The 16794-nt window shown below is 40.1% G+C and overlaps 1 protein-coding gene and 1 long non-coding RNA gene across 11 annotated transcripts in view; one reads left to right on the forward strand and one right to left on the reverse strand.

Annotated features, from left to right (window-relative positions):
* Positions 1 to 300: 300 nt before the first annotated feature.
* Positions 301 to 11144, reverse strand: LOC125637457 (uncharacterized). Its single transcript, XR_007356945.2, has 2 exons — positions 10991 to 11144; positions 301 to 784 (listed from the first exon to the last, which is right to left on the reverse strand). It is a non-coding gene; the product is annotated as an uncharacterized LOC125637457 (long non-coding RNA).
* A 299-nt stretch (positions 11145 to 11443) lies between these two features.
* Positions 11444 to 16794, forward strand: part of ERBIN (erbb2 interacting protein) — a 225299-nt gene continuing 219948 nt past the window's right edge. For 5 of the 10 annotated variants that reach the window (XM_048851873.2, XM_048851882.2, XM_048851883.2 and 2 more), the window contains exon 1: positions 11933 to 12254. The gene's annotated coding sequence lies outside the window, so the exon portion shown is untranslated. Of the gene's footprint in view, positions 11726 to 11932; positions 12255 to 16794 lie in introns of those variants that run through there. The other 5 variants (XM_048851877.2, XM_048851878.2, XM_048851880.2 and 2 more) reach the window with 3 other exon arrangements.

A 16794-nucleotide genomic window follows, 5' to 3' on the forward strand; every position in this document is an offset into this window, starting at 1 on the left:
GCCCTTAATGGAAGTCCTTAGCCCATCCCCACACACCTCCTCTAAGATTACTTAACAGTGGTGGATCTCTAGGGACAGACCACCTCATCCTGATGTTGACAAATGCATCACTAAAGGGAATAATGAGTAAAATGGGCCCATTTTGGAATGGGAGAGGAGAGAACACTGCAACTTTCTGTGAATTTAATTATATTTCCTGCATTTCATAGGTGAGTAATAGAATAGAGGCAGCATCCTAGCTCACGCAGACAAAATTGCCATCCCAAGGGGTCCTGGAAATCCCACTGCATGAAAAAAAAAGAAAAGAAAGACAGATACTTTATTAGCTAAATATTGTCATAGTAACACTCCATCAAGTGCCTGTGGAAGTCCAGATTCTGCATGGCTGCTCCGTAAGTGCTTGACAGGAAGATGCAAGGTTTCCTCCAGCCTTTGCACCACTCTGCAGTGGCCAGGGAAGGGACAATGTCATTCCACAATGTCCCTCTTCGCATCTTCTAGGGTGCAAGATACCCCAAAGGGAACAGGGAAGAGGGAGCCCAACATGCTCTACCACCTAATCAGTGATCAGTAGAGCTGTCTCCTGGAGTACAGGGAAGAGTATGCTGCCCCAAATGGACACAGGAGTGTGATGAGGAGCTCCAGGAAGACTTCTGCTTCTCTAAGGTACAATTCCTCCTGTGGCTCTGCCCTCCCACTGCTCCCAATGCAGGTCAATGTTTATAAGGTCCCATGCGGCCCCGAGTGAGTAGCCATGGTTGTATAAAGTGGAGGAAAGAAATGTCTGTGGGTTAGTTAAGAAATAACTATTCGGGAGTCTGGTGCAGTATGTGACTAGAGACTGTAACTGCTATACCCAGTTTTGGACATCACCTGATCCTGATTTATGAAATGTCATCTCCATTCTGCTAAATAACTATAGCAACAGCCTTTCAGAGTTGTGTCCGCAATATTTTAATGTTGTTATGAGTAACAACTATTATTATGCAGAAAAAAACTCCTTTCCAATCAATACATGTGAACTCCACTTTAAAAGTGAATTAATGTTGGCTATTGACTTTTGACTTTGTATTTTAAGCAGATGGGATGTGTCCATGACAACTTCCCTTTTGAAAAGTTAAATCCCAGAGAGTTCAATTAAAAAGGTCCAGGATTTCTGTTGTTGATAAAATGGAGGAGAATTGGCTGGTTTTTTTGTGGTGGTGGTTGTTGTTTTTTTTGTTTTTTTTTTTTTTTTAGCTGAACTCAGAGTGGATATGACTCTTAGTATTTCTAATTTTAATGATCATAGCCTTAAAAGGATAGGTTACATTTTAGCATTTCTTATTCTGAAATAAAACCTTCCTATCTTCTCTTGGGCAGGAGCTTAAGACATCTGTGTGACTATGGAGAACTAAAACTCATTTAAAGTCACCCTGGTGGAAGGTTGCTGGGGAAGCAGAGGACTTGAACATCTTTTGAAAAGTTGCAATTTGAAAAGTCACAAAACTGGTACTAGTGATTTTAGTTACGGAATGACATTACTAATTAATGTATTTCTTGCATGTATCAATGATACACTCAAATATAGATTTAATATTGAATCACTGTATGATGCTATTATGGATAGGATTTAGTGTGATAAATGAAATATATCAGCCAATTACAACATAAGCAAAACGCTATTGCTTGAAAAAGATGGACTGGGTCATCTTGTATGGCTGTTGGAGAGATTGTCTGGGTTTCTTCCTCCCTATAATCTTCAGGTTTGCTACTGAAATGGCATCCATTTCCTTTTTTCAGTTCCTTCTCCAAACTTTATAGAGCCATCATGGGGAATCTCCTTGATTCTAGTGCCCTTTCTCTTGACACTGCATAAATTAAGGGTGAAACTGGAACAGTGAATCATCACAGCAAAGGAGAAGAGCTTCTTACTAGTAATAAGTAGGGAAAAGAAAGCCACAGGGTTCTGCTGTTCCACAGTTCTAACAATGCTTTCCTTTCTTGTGTCATTTTCACATTGATCAGGTTAACTGATGCCTCTTTAGACACTAATTGCTGTATTGATGAGTCTGAATTGGCTGGTCACACTGGTTTGCTGAAAAAAAAATTCCTAAAAGGTAAAAATGTTAATTGTATTGGTAATTACTTCAAAGCTTTTACCTTATTTTAGCCAATGCCCATTTCCATGGAAACAGGAACAGGTATAGCAGCATTCAGCAGAGCTGTTCTGAACTCTTGGAAATGTCAGCCATGGCTGAGGGTGGAAGGACAATTATGCAAACTGCACTTGCAGATTTTATAAGACTCCTGAAGTTTCTAGTGTTTTAACTTAGAATTATAGGAAGGAAATTCATCTTAGGGATGAGACTCCACCTTCGTAGGCAGTATGGGCCCAATTATGGTCTTGATTTTGCCCTCAGCTGCATTGCAGGGGGGTCTGGGGGTTGCTTGGCAATCTGAGTCCTCAGGAGAAATTCTGTCTGACTCAACAACAACTTTTCTAGGGGGCTCTTGGGCTGAATACAGCAGCTACACAACCCTTGGCCCTTGTCTTCTAGGAACATCTTTGAAAAATTTCCCACCATGACTACCAGTTCATCTGAAATTGCAAGCAGTCTGATTATGTCTAGTAGTTTAACCTATCCAGATAATTTGTTCCTTTCTGTCAAGCAGTGACATAAACAATTTAAAGTGATATCAATGTAACTGTGGAAACTTCTTAAATATCAAATACCTTTCAGTATTCTGGAATAAGTATTTTTTTTTCTTTCAAACCCTGCAAAGGTTCTATATGTCTCTATGTACTACTTGCACTTGCTTTATGAAGTAGGAATTATTTTGAATTCCTGTGACTAGTTTTTCAGTAGATGATGTTACTGGTCTTTATGAAGTTCTCATGTTTTGTGAAGCAGATTTAGGTAATGAATTATGATTTAAGTAAAGCATGAATAAGGGGTAAGGGAGGAGAACTATTGTGAAACTTAACATATGTCAAGGTGAATAAGGGTAAATAAGAGCCCACATTGGGACAATTAAGGCAAGTTGGCTGATATATGTGATGACTTCATTCGACATCTGCTCTTTGCAGCCCTTCTCCATCCCTCACCAAATGAGAAGGAGGAGAAGCTTGGTAGCCTTGATGTCAAGGGGCCAATCTGAATGACTTGTTCATCAGAAGTTCAAACAAGGGGCAGTGTCACAGGGTAGCTGGTCCCTGTGAATAGACAACACCCAGCTCCCCTGGACCAGAGCAGGTGAGCCCAATCCAGCCAATTAAAGGGGGTTGGGGTACCTATAGAGGGCCTATACAGGACTGCTAGTGGGCAGCTGAGGGAGGGACTGAGAAAGGCTATGCCTGGGGAGGGAAAGATATTGCCTGTGGTGGGTCCCTAGAGCAAGGGGCTCAAAGAAGTAGCACTGGGGCAGTTTCTTCAGGGTGGGAGCAGAGCTGATGGAAACTGGGAAGCTACCAGGAACAGGTGTGCCAGACACTCCTGGGAGAAGGGGCCCTGAGGCTAAGCTGAGATTTTTTTTCTGTTTAGACTTTGCTAAATTTAGACTTTCTGTTTGTTTGTTAACCTCTGTAAATCAATAAATCTTGCAAGTGACTGGGTGTGGTGGCACATGCTTTGGAGCTGGGGAGAAACACAGCCTGGTGACACACAGCTATCACTCTCTACAGCAGAACAGTCATGCTATATCAATGACATAATTAGTACCCAGTGGGCAGCACTAACTATGGAAGGCATGTCTTGATCTGGCTTGCTGCTGAAACTGATTTTCCTTCCAAATGTCAAATTTAACCCCATGCACGGTAACCAAGCTGTCTCTGTCAGTCATGTTTCCTACAACATTTCATCAGCTATTGGCACATGATCAGGAAGAGTTTAACTGCTCGTCATGGCACTGATGTGATGTTACATTATATATTTTTTTAAAATTGTGTTACAGTAGCACTAAGTAATAAACACTTAATAAAAGACAGTTTCTGTCCCCAAAAGCTTACAATCTATATAGAGAAGACAAGAATGATTATTTTTCTCATTTTACAGAAGTATAATAAGGTACAGATTGATTTAGTGACTTGCCCAAGATTCTACATAGATAGATAGATTCTATGGCAGAGCCAGGTTTACAGCCTAGTTCTCCTAAATCTTGGTCCAATACCTTAACCACAAAACCATCCTTCCTCTCTAAAACAAGATTGAGAGACTGTGACCATGGGAGATAGAAAAAAGATTAAAATATCTAAACATGTCAAAGCAAATGTCAAGGTTTATAGTACATCTTAATTAAACATATCTGATATAGCATGAAAGTACTTCAATGCCAGCATGTTTTGTTTGTTTTCGAAATACCTCCTCCGTTGTATAGCTCCAATCAAATGTCAGTTTGATTGAAAGTTATAACTAGTGACTTGTTTTCTTTCAGTAGCCACTAGGACTACTTTAATTAAAATAACTTGTTCCATGAGCGAGCAGAGATCCCACTGCTTAAAAACACTGCACTGCTACACTCTAAATTATTTTGCTTAATGGCATTAGAAGTACTAGTTTGTCTGATCAACCGTTCTGCTGACGTCCTAGGTGCCAACTGAGAGCCAGAATGGGTGGGTCTTCCATAAACAAGAGTTTTAAAGGGAAATGTTAGGCCATGTAAATACTGTACCACAGAACAGATCTCTGCTCCATGGCACTTCTATTATAAACCCTGTTTTCCTGAGGTTTATGACCTGCCTATATGTAGAATTATTTTACACACAACCATTAACACTGAACTGAAACAGGGCCAAAAAAAAGGAACTGCCTAGGACAAATAGAAATTCACAGTCAAGCCCTGTGTTTAAATGGGGTCTTAGGCAAAACAGTTCAGAACTGTCCTGAATCTGTGGCTCTCTCTCTAAACAAACTGACCTCAAACCTTACCTGTGGTTCTGCTCCTGTTGGAAGAGGCACTGCCAGCTCCCAACCCCACCTGCCCCATCTTCCTTCCTCCCCATGACTTTCCCAACAGACCTGCTTCTTCCTCCAACATAATCATCCCAGACACACCTGTACCCTCTACATTTTGGAAGAACTGATTGCAGTACCCAGCAGTTCTGGCAGCCTCCGATAGTCCCTGGCTCCCATGGAGTTAAAATCTCCAGTGCTCTGATGTAAGTATTGTACTGTAAATCATGTAAGTCTTAAAGACTGTGACTTTTGAATTCAGTGATGGCTGTAGCCCGCCAGGGCTACAGTTCTCATAGCAGGATTGAAAGAGTGTGTGTTAGAAATCACAATACGACTTTCTCAAGGGTCATATCTTAGGAGTATTGGAGAGCCATGGAAAAACGGCTTCAAGATATGTAGATAACTGGATTCTTTTGCCCATCTTGGAGTTGGCATACTGCAAACAAACATGCATGTTACACTGTTAGCAATGAATATTGATAAAAATCTAAAATATCTTTCCAAGCCCAGCTCTACAATACTACCACACTGAACCATTAAATTTATTCCACTGATTTGCAATCTCAGAAGAATTCTAGCACACAGTGATGAGCCATTTTAATTGTGGCCCTCTCATCAAGTGCTGTGGAGTGAGACACTGTCTCCATCCCACTGGCAGCCCAATTCCAGGGGTTTGTATTCCTGGGTGGAACAGTTCACTGTTCACTCTAGGCTGAAATCTGGTGTATAGAATATCTAGGTATTAGACTGCTTTAAATAAGTGTCTTCACTTTGGAGAGATGTCTCTGGACACATGAGTAGTCCCACTGACCTCCACATATTGTATGTATTGCAGGATTGGACCCTAAAGGAGTAATTGCCAAATGTCAGCAAAGGCCCATGGCATGTTTGACAGCTTTGTCATTGTCTGGTGACTAACTACCAAAATAAATAGTACTTACACAGTATGTTTCAGTAGTCGGTACTCTGAACTTTTTGGGGAATCAGTAGATAATGTCTCCTGCTTTACTTACCATGTGACATGAAGGATTCTGAATGTACAAGTGCAGTGACTCATTGACTCTCTGGAGAGTAATCAGTGACTTGCACTGGTGTTTCATACTGAATACCAAGAAACCTAACTGAGGTATGTGCATAATCTCTCTGTGATTGCCCAGTCATATGGTACTGTTCCTTTGGGATTAAAATGGGAAGGCTCCTTCTCCTTCCTAATGCTGCTATGCTCCATTTGCCTAAAGGTTGCCCATGTTAGTGGATAGTAAAGTGCAGGACATACTCATGATAAAAAATATTTATGAGACGACAGAGGAACAGGTATATGCTCCACCATGCTCGTCAAACACTGTTCACCAAATTCTCTGACATGGTGTATATAATTTATAGGCTTGCCTCATTACTGAGCTACTTGCATGCATAGATGATTCTGCATGATTGGATAAATTGTTGGCATGAAATTTCCTTTCTCCTTTTTCAAACTATTGCTCTGTATGGTGTTACATTACTCTACATATTTGTCTGAGGTTCCTGTAATCTACTTTGGTCTAAACATGTTCTAATGGGTAATCCCTGGCAGCGGCATTTTTTGTTAAATGTGTCTTCGTTTGGAAAATTAAATATAAGCATTGGGAGGAAACCCCCCCCCCAATAATTTTAAAGCTAGAAATGGTTTAAAAATGGATTTTTGTTTTCAGAGCCGTTTTAAGTATAGGGAAGTAAGAGTATTGTATAAGTCATGCTGTGTTGGTATTTCCTTTTAACCATAATGTTTACTACCCCTAATCTATAAGTGATTGCACAATAACTTACAACCAGTATATACCACATAGAAGCATTCTAACCAAATTTTAATTATACTTAAAATTGATGTTTCTAAATTAGTATCATACTAACTTTGAGATTTTTCATCACTAACAAGTCACATTCACCAAATTACAAAACATCTCTTTAGAGTCTACGCACTTGCTGTCAGTAAGAGGTGCAAATTTTCAATCTTCTCCAACTGAAAACAGCTGCTGACTAGTATTGTTAGGTACTTATTAGGTTCTAAATTTTATTTGAAAACTAAATAAGGAGGGAATTCCTAACATTGACAAGTACTGCCCAGAATACAAGGAACAATGGTTAAATGAGAAAATCTAGCATAATCAGACTAAAGCTATTTGGAAGAGTTAGAAACTTTAAGAAGTAACTCTTTAAACGTAATAGCATATAAAAGCCAAATTACCCATAAATCTATGCAGAGTGCATCTGTCTCTCCTGGATTAAAAGAGCTATAATATTCTCTTTATAATACAAAACTGTTCCAACAACTGGTAGCATCAAGTTGTGCTCAGGTGGAATTTTGGAAGAGAAATGAACCCTCTTATAATATTTTATGGGTCAGAGTATGGGATATGCTCATAATGAAAAGCTCATGGATGGTCTGAGACATTGCACAGAAGTGTTTGGAGGAGCAGGGTCTTAGATTGCAAGTCTTTTATGGCAAGAGCATCTATTAAATGTACGTAATTCATTTTGAGAGATATCACTCAGTTTGTCTCAAAGGTATTTATGTTTCACATAACTTTAGAATTGCCTCACTTTTATTGATAATTCATAATTATTTTTGTTAGAAATAAAGAAGTTGAAGTTATAGGATTTATTTACACTAAAGGAATGAATCCCACTGAATTTGAAGTTTCCTGAAGCTATAATCATTCTAAACAGTGTCTTGATATTTATAGACCTTTTAAATCCCTAGAATAACTTTTGTTATTATATTTGTTATTATATTATATTTAAATCCCTAGAATAACTTTTGTTATTATATATATTATATTATATATAAATTTTCTTAATTTGTATATATAGTTTTATCTTGTCTACATAAAATGTCATGAGGAGCTGTAGGCTAACTATTTTCTTTTAATCTGGGGCTACATTGTTTGGTTTGGGATGGCGAATACCATAAGTAAAACAAAATTTTACACTGAAACTAAAACTGACTATACTAGATGTTGCATGGGAACAACAGCCACAGGGAATTTCCCACACCCATCTATTATTCCAGCTGCATTATTAGATACATTAGGCAATTCACAACAAACATTGCTAAAGAGTAATCTGCACTAAACAAAGGGTATGGTAATCTCATGCATAAGGCAAGTGCCTGAAAGAGTTCATGAAGGAAAAAAAAGGAGGCCATCACTGGGAAATTACCATCTTGTGATAACATTAATTAAGATAAAGATGCATTGCTGGATACTGGGTAGGAACTCTCAGTAGTTCATGTGGGATGAGAAACTTGTGTACAGGTACCACTGTTGTGACACTATGCTGATGAGTCAAGAGGTACTTTGATTCAAAGTCTCTATTTTTGATTTTGGGGGCTGAAGTTTGTCATACTTGATTCTATCCCAAAGGTGAGTTGTTTTGAAGAAAATGACTTATATGAGCATGAGAAAATGATAGTGGTTTTATGGTTTTGAAAAAATATGTAAGACCTCTTCCCCTCTGACGGTTCCAATGCTTTTATTTAAAAGTTTAAAATTTGGCATAGTTGTTCTCAGTTCGGTATGTGTGCTTTATTAAACTGAGAAGGAGGGGATTATCCGAGAAAAATATACGAGCAATAAGTGAGTGAAAGTAGCCTAATGCATTATTGTTCTAATAAGTGTACAAGTTTCTATATTTGGATAATTGAACATGATAGAAAAATATTATATATATGAAAATATTCAAATAAACAGTTGAAGGCATAGTCAAACTTATGTGCATTTATTTAAATATGATCATCTGCACTTAATTCTCAGCTACACTACTCTCACCCAAAACCCGTCATTGAACTGAATGTGGTAACTGAATGTGTCTTGAACTGGAGTGGTAATTGATCTAATGATCAATCTCAGGGGAATGGCAACGGTATATAAAACTTTACACTTCTAGGGGCTTGTCTTCATGTACAGTGCTACAGGGGTGTAGCTGTAACGCTTTAGTGAAGATGCTACTATGCTGATGGAAGAGCTTCTCTCATTGGTGTAGTTAAACCACCTCCACGAGAGGCGTAGTTATGTCCATACCCCAGAGCCACAAGATTTTCCCCCCCACCCCTGAGCAATGTAGTTATACAGACATAGGTCTTTAGTTGTGTAGATATGGCCTAGGTGTAGGCTGTTAGCAACCAGAAATCATTACTATCTGAGGGCTTTTCAGTACCCTACATAAAGTGTTTGGGTTTAGTCCAATTCTTAATAGGCACATATTTATATACAAAAAGAAAAGGAGTCCTTGTGGCACCTTAGAGACTAATAAATTTATTTGCGCATAAGCTTAAGTGAGCTGTAGCTTATGAAAGCTTATGCTCAAATAAATTTGTTAGTCTCTAAGGTGCCACAAGTACTCCTTTTCTTTTTGCGATTACAGACTAACACGGCTGCTACTCTGAAACATATTAATATACAGAATCACAATTCCTACTGGCACATTTGCAGTCCCACTGCAGTGGCCAAGGATTAAATGGGCATGAAAACGTCATCCTTAGAAGTGGTCCCTTCAGAACATGATTAAGGAACATAAAGGGACCAGCATGTGGAAGTCTGCCCTCCTGTTACTAGTTCTCTCTGTCCTGTGGCTCAGCAGAACTTCAGACTCCAGAGTTGTCAATCTAGCATCTTACATAAGCAACAGATTCACTAAAACATTTAAAAACAACTAAGGCTAAAAAATGCAAAAACAGTTACTACTGCATATTGTTGAGATTTAACATGCACAGAAAGAAAAGGAGTACTTGTGGCACCTTAGAGACTAACCAATTTATTTGAGCATGAGCTTTCATGAGCTACAGCTCACTTCATCGGATGCATACTGTGGAAAATACAGAAGATGTTTATATACATACAAACCATGAAAAAATGGGTATTTACCACTACAAAAGGTTTTCTCTCCCCCTACCCCATTCTCCTGCTGGTAATAGCTTATCTAAAGTGATCACTCTCCTTACAATAAGAAAAGGAGTACTTGTGGCACCTTAGAGACTAACCAATTTATTTGAGCATAAGCTTTTGTGAGCTACAGCTCACTTCATCAACTAAGTGAAGTAGCTCACGAAAGCTTGTGCTCAAATAAATTGGTTAGTCTCTAAGGTGCCACAAGTACTCCTTTTCTTTTTGAGAATACAGACTAACACAGCTGTTACCCTGAAACCTGTCAACATGCACAGATGAATAAATCATGTGACAACAAATCTGGTAGCCACATTTGACATACGCTTGCATGTTATAAAACATTGGGGGGAGGATAGCTCAGTGGTTTGAGCATTGGCCTATTAAACCCAGGGTTGTGAGTTCAATCCTTGAGGGGGCCATTTGGGATCAGGGGCAAAAACTGGGGGTTGGTCCTGCTTTGAGCAAGGGGCTGGACTAGATGACCTCCTGATGTCCCTTCCAACCCTAATATTCTATGATTAAAGTTAATAAGCAGCATTTTACTGAATATGTTATGTAGAGAGGGGTCAAATGTTTCAGTGGGAAATGCAACTCTGAATTTCCTAGTTTTGTACGGCAACATCCCAACTATAAGATGGTACTATTATTAGCATTTAACTCCTTTAATAGAACACACAAACATTTGTTTATTATCTTTTGGAAACTCCCCATGTGGCACTGTGCCCTTTTCTCCCTACTCCCCCATAAAATACTGGAGGTAAATTATACATTGGTGTGATAACTAACAAGGTTGTTATGAATGCAAGAGAACAAAAGCCTGGCACAGGACTGACTGTAATATGTGCAATTAATAAATTATGATGATGAGTTGCTTATACCGAAGGAAACAACTGTCATTCCAGAATCCAGATTGAGTTTGTCTAAACAACTAACACCTTCATTAAAAAGAATGAGCCACCGCACCTTTCACTGCATTAACTCTGCCAAAAAGTAGAATAAAATAGTTACACCTTTACCCTAGAAAAAACAGACAGCGAAACCACGTGGCGATTGCTTAATGAGGAAGAAAAAGGGCACCACCAATTAAGAGCTGTTGCTTTCTTATACACGGAACTGTAGCGTGCTAAAGGATACAGCTGCTGTAGCAGTGTGGGTGTAAAGAGCGAAACGGCGAAGTGAACGTTACGCTGACCTATGTCAAGCCTTTTCTCGGCTACTTGATTTCCTTTGCATCCTTCATTCCCCTCCCCCTCCTCTTCGCCCTCGCCTCTCTCGCTTCTACCTTCTCGTTCCGCCGCTGCCGCTTCCCCACGCCCTTCCCCGCCCCCTCCCTCGCGTGTTCCTCGTTCCCTCCCCCCGTCCCTCGCGTGTTCCTCGTTCCCTCCGCCCCCCTCCCTCGCGTGTTCCTCGTTCCCTCCCTCGCGTGTTCCTCGCTCCCTCCGCCCCCCTCCCTCGCGTGTTCCTCGCTCCCTCCCCCCCCCGCACGCTTCGCTCTCCCACTTCCCAGTTTCACGCAACGTAACTTGCTGAGGCCTCGCTCGCGGAGCGCAGTGATTGGCTGGGGATGGCCGCCCCTCTCGCGGCTCTGGCTCTGGATTGGCTGTGTCCCGCCGTCGCCGCTGGCACTCAGCCCCAGACTCGTTGTCTGGCTCGCCCCTCGCGGCCAGAGGGAGGGCGGGTGAGAGAGAGGCGCGTCCGCCCTTCCCTCCCGGCGGCGCTGCAGAGTCTCCCACTGGTTAGGCGGCGGTGCTGCTGCCGCTGCCGCCTCTTGTATCGCGGGTCCCCGGCGGCGTGGGCGGGAGGTGGCTCGGCTACTCGCGGTTCCCCTGCGGTCGCCCGGGCGTGGGGAGCGGGCAGAGGAAGGGGCAGGTGAGGAAGGAGCTTCTCGTTCTTCGCCTCGCGCCCCTGGCGGCGGTTGAGGGCGCGGGGCGGGCGGGGCTGGGCTGCATGCGGCAGTCGCTATAGGACAATAAAGCGGGCGGGGCGGGTTCGGCGCGCGGAGCTGGCCTAGTGCGGGGAGGAGGCAGCCTGGGCTGGGCGGCAGGGGGCGGTGGCGGAGCGGGCCGGGTGCGGGGGGCTTCTGGGTGGGCGCTGCCGACTCGCCGTCTGTGGCTGTGCCCGGGGCAGGAAGTGACTCTTCAACTTCAGCGTCTCGGCCGGGGGAATGTGACTCGCCTGGGATCGGCCAGCTGCTGAAACCGGGATCGGGGGTGCCGAGAAGCCGGCGCTGCTTCCCCCCTGCCCTAGCGCTGCTTCCCCCCTGCCCTAGCCCTGCCTCCCGGCCGAGAGCGACTGCATCCGCTCGGCCCACGGGAAGAAAACTTGGTTGGATTTAAAATTCTCCTGGGGGTAGAAAGGAGCCCCGCTGGCGTGGGGTGAAAGACAGCCGCGATCAAAGGTAAGCGGTGCAGAGGAGGTTCGGTTAAGAAGCCTTGCGCCGAGGGGAGGGGAAGGGAAAGAGCTGGCGTTTCATTCTGATATCCTGGTTTTGGCCTTTATTTTGCTTGCTGGATTGTGTTGTCTGCCTGAAATAAGCACGAGTCTCCTTTTGTTTCTTCCAATGCTGTTTGTGTGAGTGGGATCGTTATTTCCATGGAGGTTGCAACAAGAATCTGGTGAGATCGAAAGTTTTTAAGCTCCTCAAACACAGAAGTTTCTTTGTTCAGCAGGATGAGGTATTGAAGTGAAACTGCTTGGTTATGCGTTTGTGATTTTTTTTTTAAATCGTTCTCTTCAGAAAAAGTTACTAAGCCTGGCAGCTTGTTCCCTTCTCTGTGAATAAGCACTTCGAAAGGGTGCTACTCTTAAGCGTTTTACTTGAAAGAAGTCCAGAGGGTTTGGAGATCACTATATTTACTATTTTTCTTTACTCTTTCTGGGTGTTGGTTCCTTTCCTCTGGCCATCTGATATGTGCACCCTTTAAAAAGAAGTACTGGTCTTATTTTTTTTTTTAAATGTTCATTTATTTCTTTGTAAATAAGGTTGCATTACTTTTTTTCTGCTCTTCAAGATGAAGAGTTTGACTATGTATTTAATTGAAGAAGAGTTAGTTTAATTTTTATTTTAATATCTGGGGCAGGATAACCAACACTTCATATAATACCTCTCCTTACAATATAAATTGATTTTTTTTCATATGCAAGAAATATGTCCTAAATTTAGAACCTGTAGAAGATTATCCTGATAACATCTATGTAGAAGAAAGGATGGAAAACAGCGTACTTTAATGTGAGTTACTGTAAGGACTGATTCTAAACATTGATATGGTATAATTTTGGTTAAAAAATTGGTAACAAAATTTTAGTATTCATTGCTTTCAATAAGACTTCTCATCAAAATCTGTTTGTAGGGGTAAGAAGATGCACAAGCTCAATTCAATGTGATATCCTTAACAAGATGTTTTCAGTATTGCATAATTGTGACTAGTGCATGTTACTTTGTGTCTTGACTAGCTGCATTGAACAAAAAACATATTTAACAAAGTTTCTACATGCTGGATCACAACTTGGTTTAAGTTGCTTCAAAGAGGCAATTACCAGATGTTGATTACATTGGGGTTCCAAAACTACCTGTGCTGAGAGAGACACTTCCTCTCCCCCAACCCGCATTTATGTAGAAAATCATTTATAAGTATACCTTTCCAAATAATGTATTAAAGGCCATAGCTTGGGACTGATTTGTGTTCCCCTTGGTAGAAGACAGTCTAAATTATTGTTCTTTTATAACAAATTGGATGGTGGTGTGTTTTCAGTTTTACTGATTGGATATGGTGTCTGATCAGTCTGGTATAGAAATATGGAACTGGCATGTCTGAGAAGTGTGTGCATCTGACAGTCAAATAAGTTCACTTGTGTGTGAACTTTTTATACTTACTGTATATGTATCTGTGTATTTTTCAAGGAAGTAAAATATCCAATGACCCAGATCAGATAAATAACAGTAGGCAGTTTTGTGTAGATATGAAACAATTTATTCATCTAGCACAGACTGCTGTAGTAGTAGTAGTAGTAGTCGTCTTTAGTGGAAAAATGACACATTTGTGTTGATACAAAATAGCTTTTTCAAGTGATAATGTACAAGTGATCAGGTTTATAATTTATAGACTTCACAGGCAACAGAAAAGGTTATTCTTGGGCATCTGAAAGAACTAAACAAAACAGATGACACTGAACTTCATCTTCCTTATATGGTTTATGCTTGGCAGTAACATAATGAAGTCTAAACAGAGTAATCCTTTTACAAAGAACGATCCTTTCCAAAGCAGTGCTTCATTTCCAATAGTGACTAGGTTCTATGGGGGGTGGGGGGGATGTAGTAACACATGACAAATTTAGTTGTAAACCACTGTATTCCTAATGGATGCAATTTTGTTTCTTTTCAGACTTTTTGTTTTTCTGATGATGCACTAGATAATTTTCAGTGCCATGTAGAAGAAAAGATCCTTGTATTTTGGGGCTGCGACTTTTTTAACTACAGTTTTGTCACTGTGGTAGCTACAAGGCCCTTCTTAAATGATGAAAGTGCAGTTCACTGCAACTTACAGCTAGTGGTTATGACACAGAATGGCATTCATTTCATTAACATAGTTTAGTATTAATTAGATAATTTATTCTTTTTTGCAGCCAGCAGTGTTTGAGACTAAAAAATTACATGGTAGTCAAATCTTTAAATTGTCATTTTTGATTAATTCATTTTATAAAATATTAAACCTGCTGGGTGGGTTGTGTGACTGTATATATGCTAACTGGTATTGTTTCATTCAGTGTCTTCAAAAATGTATTTGGTATCATATTGAAATCTTTTAACTTGGTGTGCTACTGCCACTTCCCCCCCACCTCAGTTGAGTTAAATATGTACAAACAAATATTGTCTTATAATATAGCTACTTAAAATTAAAATATCAAAAATATAATTATAGTGGTGTACAAAATCCAGCTGTGGGTAGCAGAATAGCCACAAGAACTTCGCTATTCATGTGTAAACACTTGTTATTTAAGTAGATATGTACAAATACTGTCTAATAGCATATCACATTCAAATAGAGCTGATTTAGGGACTTTTGGGGATGAAGAGCAATTTTCGTTCAAGTATTCATAAAATGTGGTGGTGTGCAAGCGTAAATGTATGGGTTTTTTTTCTTTAATGGCATTCATGCATAGTGTATGGCTTTAAGGTAAATGGCAATATTGAACTTTTCCCATGGGCTCAGAATATATTTATTACTTTTTTAGCAAGTTTGGGGAAGTTTGATATGATTACTTCCACTCAATTTAATGTAAATTGAATTTTTCTCACCTTTACAACTTTAAACCATTATTAGTTTACCTTCTTCTCTTTGAAAGTGAAACACTTCAGAAGAGAAAAGTTCCCTCTACTCAATGTGATGAGCATACTTCTGTAATTTTAGTTTGCTTATTTTATTTTAGTTTCTATTATATTAGTTTAGGTTACTTATGAATCTCTTGTTGCTTTTTGAGAATATTTACATTTATGAGAATATCAAGTGTAGGCTCTTCAGTGAGTTTCCCTTCTGGAATAAACTAATACTTTTGAGGGAAGGTTTGACAGTTATGGGAGGGAAAGCTTTTCTTATTGACCTGAAAGTAGCTCATACCCATGAGAGCATACTACTGTTAGTACAGACAGCTAACGTAGGTGCTTACAGGTGACGTGTTTGATTAAAATATGTTCTGTGTGGAAATTGCTATAAACACAGAGGTTCAGATGGAGTAATGTTGATGTTTTTGCATGGTTAAAACAGTTGAATTGATGATGATACAGTACTTGTCACAATAGAATGTAAATATTCAAACACAAGCAGAGTGTTCGGTTTATTTATAAAATGTATTCTAAATGATTGTGGGGGGTTTTTTGTAGTATTTTTGGGATATCCTTTATCTCTATTTTTGTGCAATGTTTTTGCTTAGCAGTTACCTACTATTCAGCAATGTAAAATGTTTGTTTTATGATCCTTGATCTTTTCATATAGCTGGTTTTAACACTCTTGGTCTTCATTTAATCTCTTGTATGGTTTTATGTTTCTCTGGAGGTAGTGTAGAGGAATGCTATTTCAGCACTGAGTTGGTGTTTGCACTTTGCAGATGTAGGATGTGTACAATTGAGAGAAAGAGGTCTAAATGGAACTAAACTTTGTTTTTAACTCTAACAGAACCGTACTTCAGTTATGTTGGAGGACATCAGCATTGGAACGGGTTCTCAAATAAGCAAACTAATTTAATCTAGATCACATTTTCCTATTTATAATGTGGGTGCACAACTGGTTGAGGGACCATGCTGAAACAGTAGTTAGCAATGGTTCTCTGTCAAATAGGGAGGACATATCCTAATGTGGTCCTGCAGGAGTCAGTCCTGGGTCTGATGCTATTCAATGTTTTCATTAATAACTTGGATAATGAAGTGGAGAGTATGTTCATAAATTTGTGGATGACACCAAGTTAGGAGGGGTTGAAAGCACTTTGGATGGCAGGATTAGAATTCAAAACAACCTTGGAAAATTGGTCTGAATTCAAGTCAGATGAAATTCAGTAAAGACAGGTTGAAGATACTGCATTTAGGAAGGAAAAATCAAATCCCCAACTACAAAATGGGGAATAACTGACCAGACAATAGTACAGTAGAAAAGAATATTGTGGTTATATCACAAATTGAATATGATCCAACAATATGAAGCAATAACTAAAAAGGCTAGTGATATTCTGTGGTATATTAACAAGAGTGTTGTCTGGAAGTTGTGGGAAGCAGTAGTCCTGCTCTACTCAGCATTGGTGGGACTTAGTTGCAGTACTGTGGCCAGTTCTGTGTGCCACACTTTTGAGAATTATGTGGACAGACTAGAGGGAGACCAGAAGGAGCAGCAAAAATTATAAAAGTTTTAGAAAAACTGACCTATGAGGAAGGGTTAAAAAAACTGGGCATG

Source organism: Caretta caretta, chromosome 5 (assembly GCF_965140235.1).
Source record: "Caretta caretta isolate rCarCar2 chromosome 5, rCarCar1.hap1, whole genome shotgun sequence".
NCBI lineage: Eukaryota > Metazoa > Chordata > Testudines > Cheloniidae > Caretta > Caretta caretta.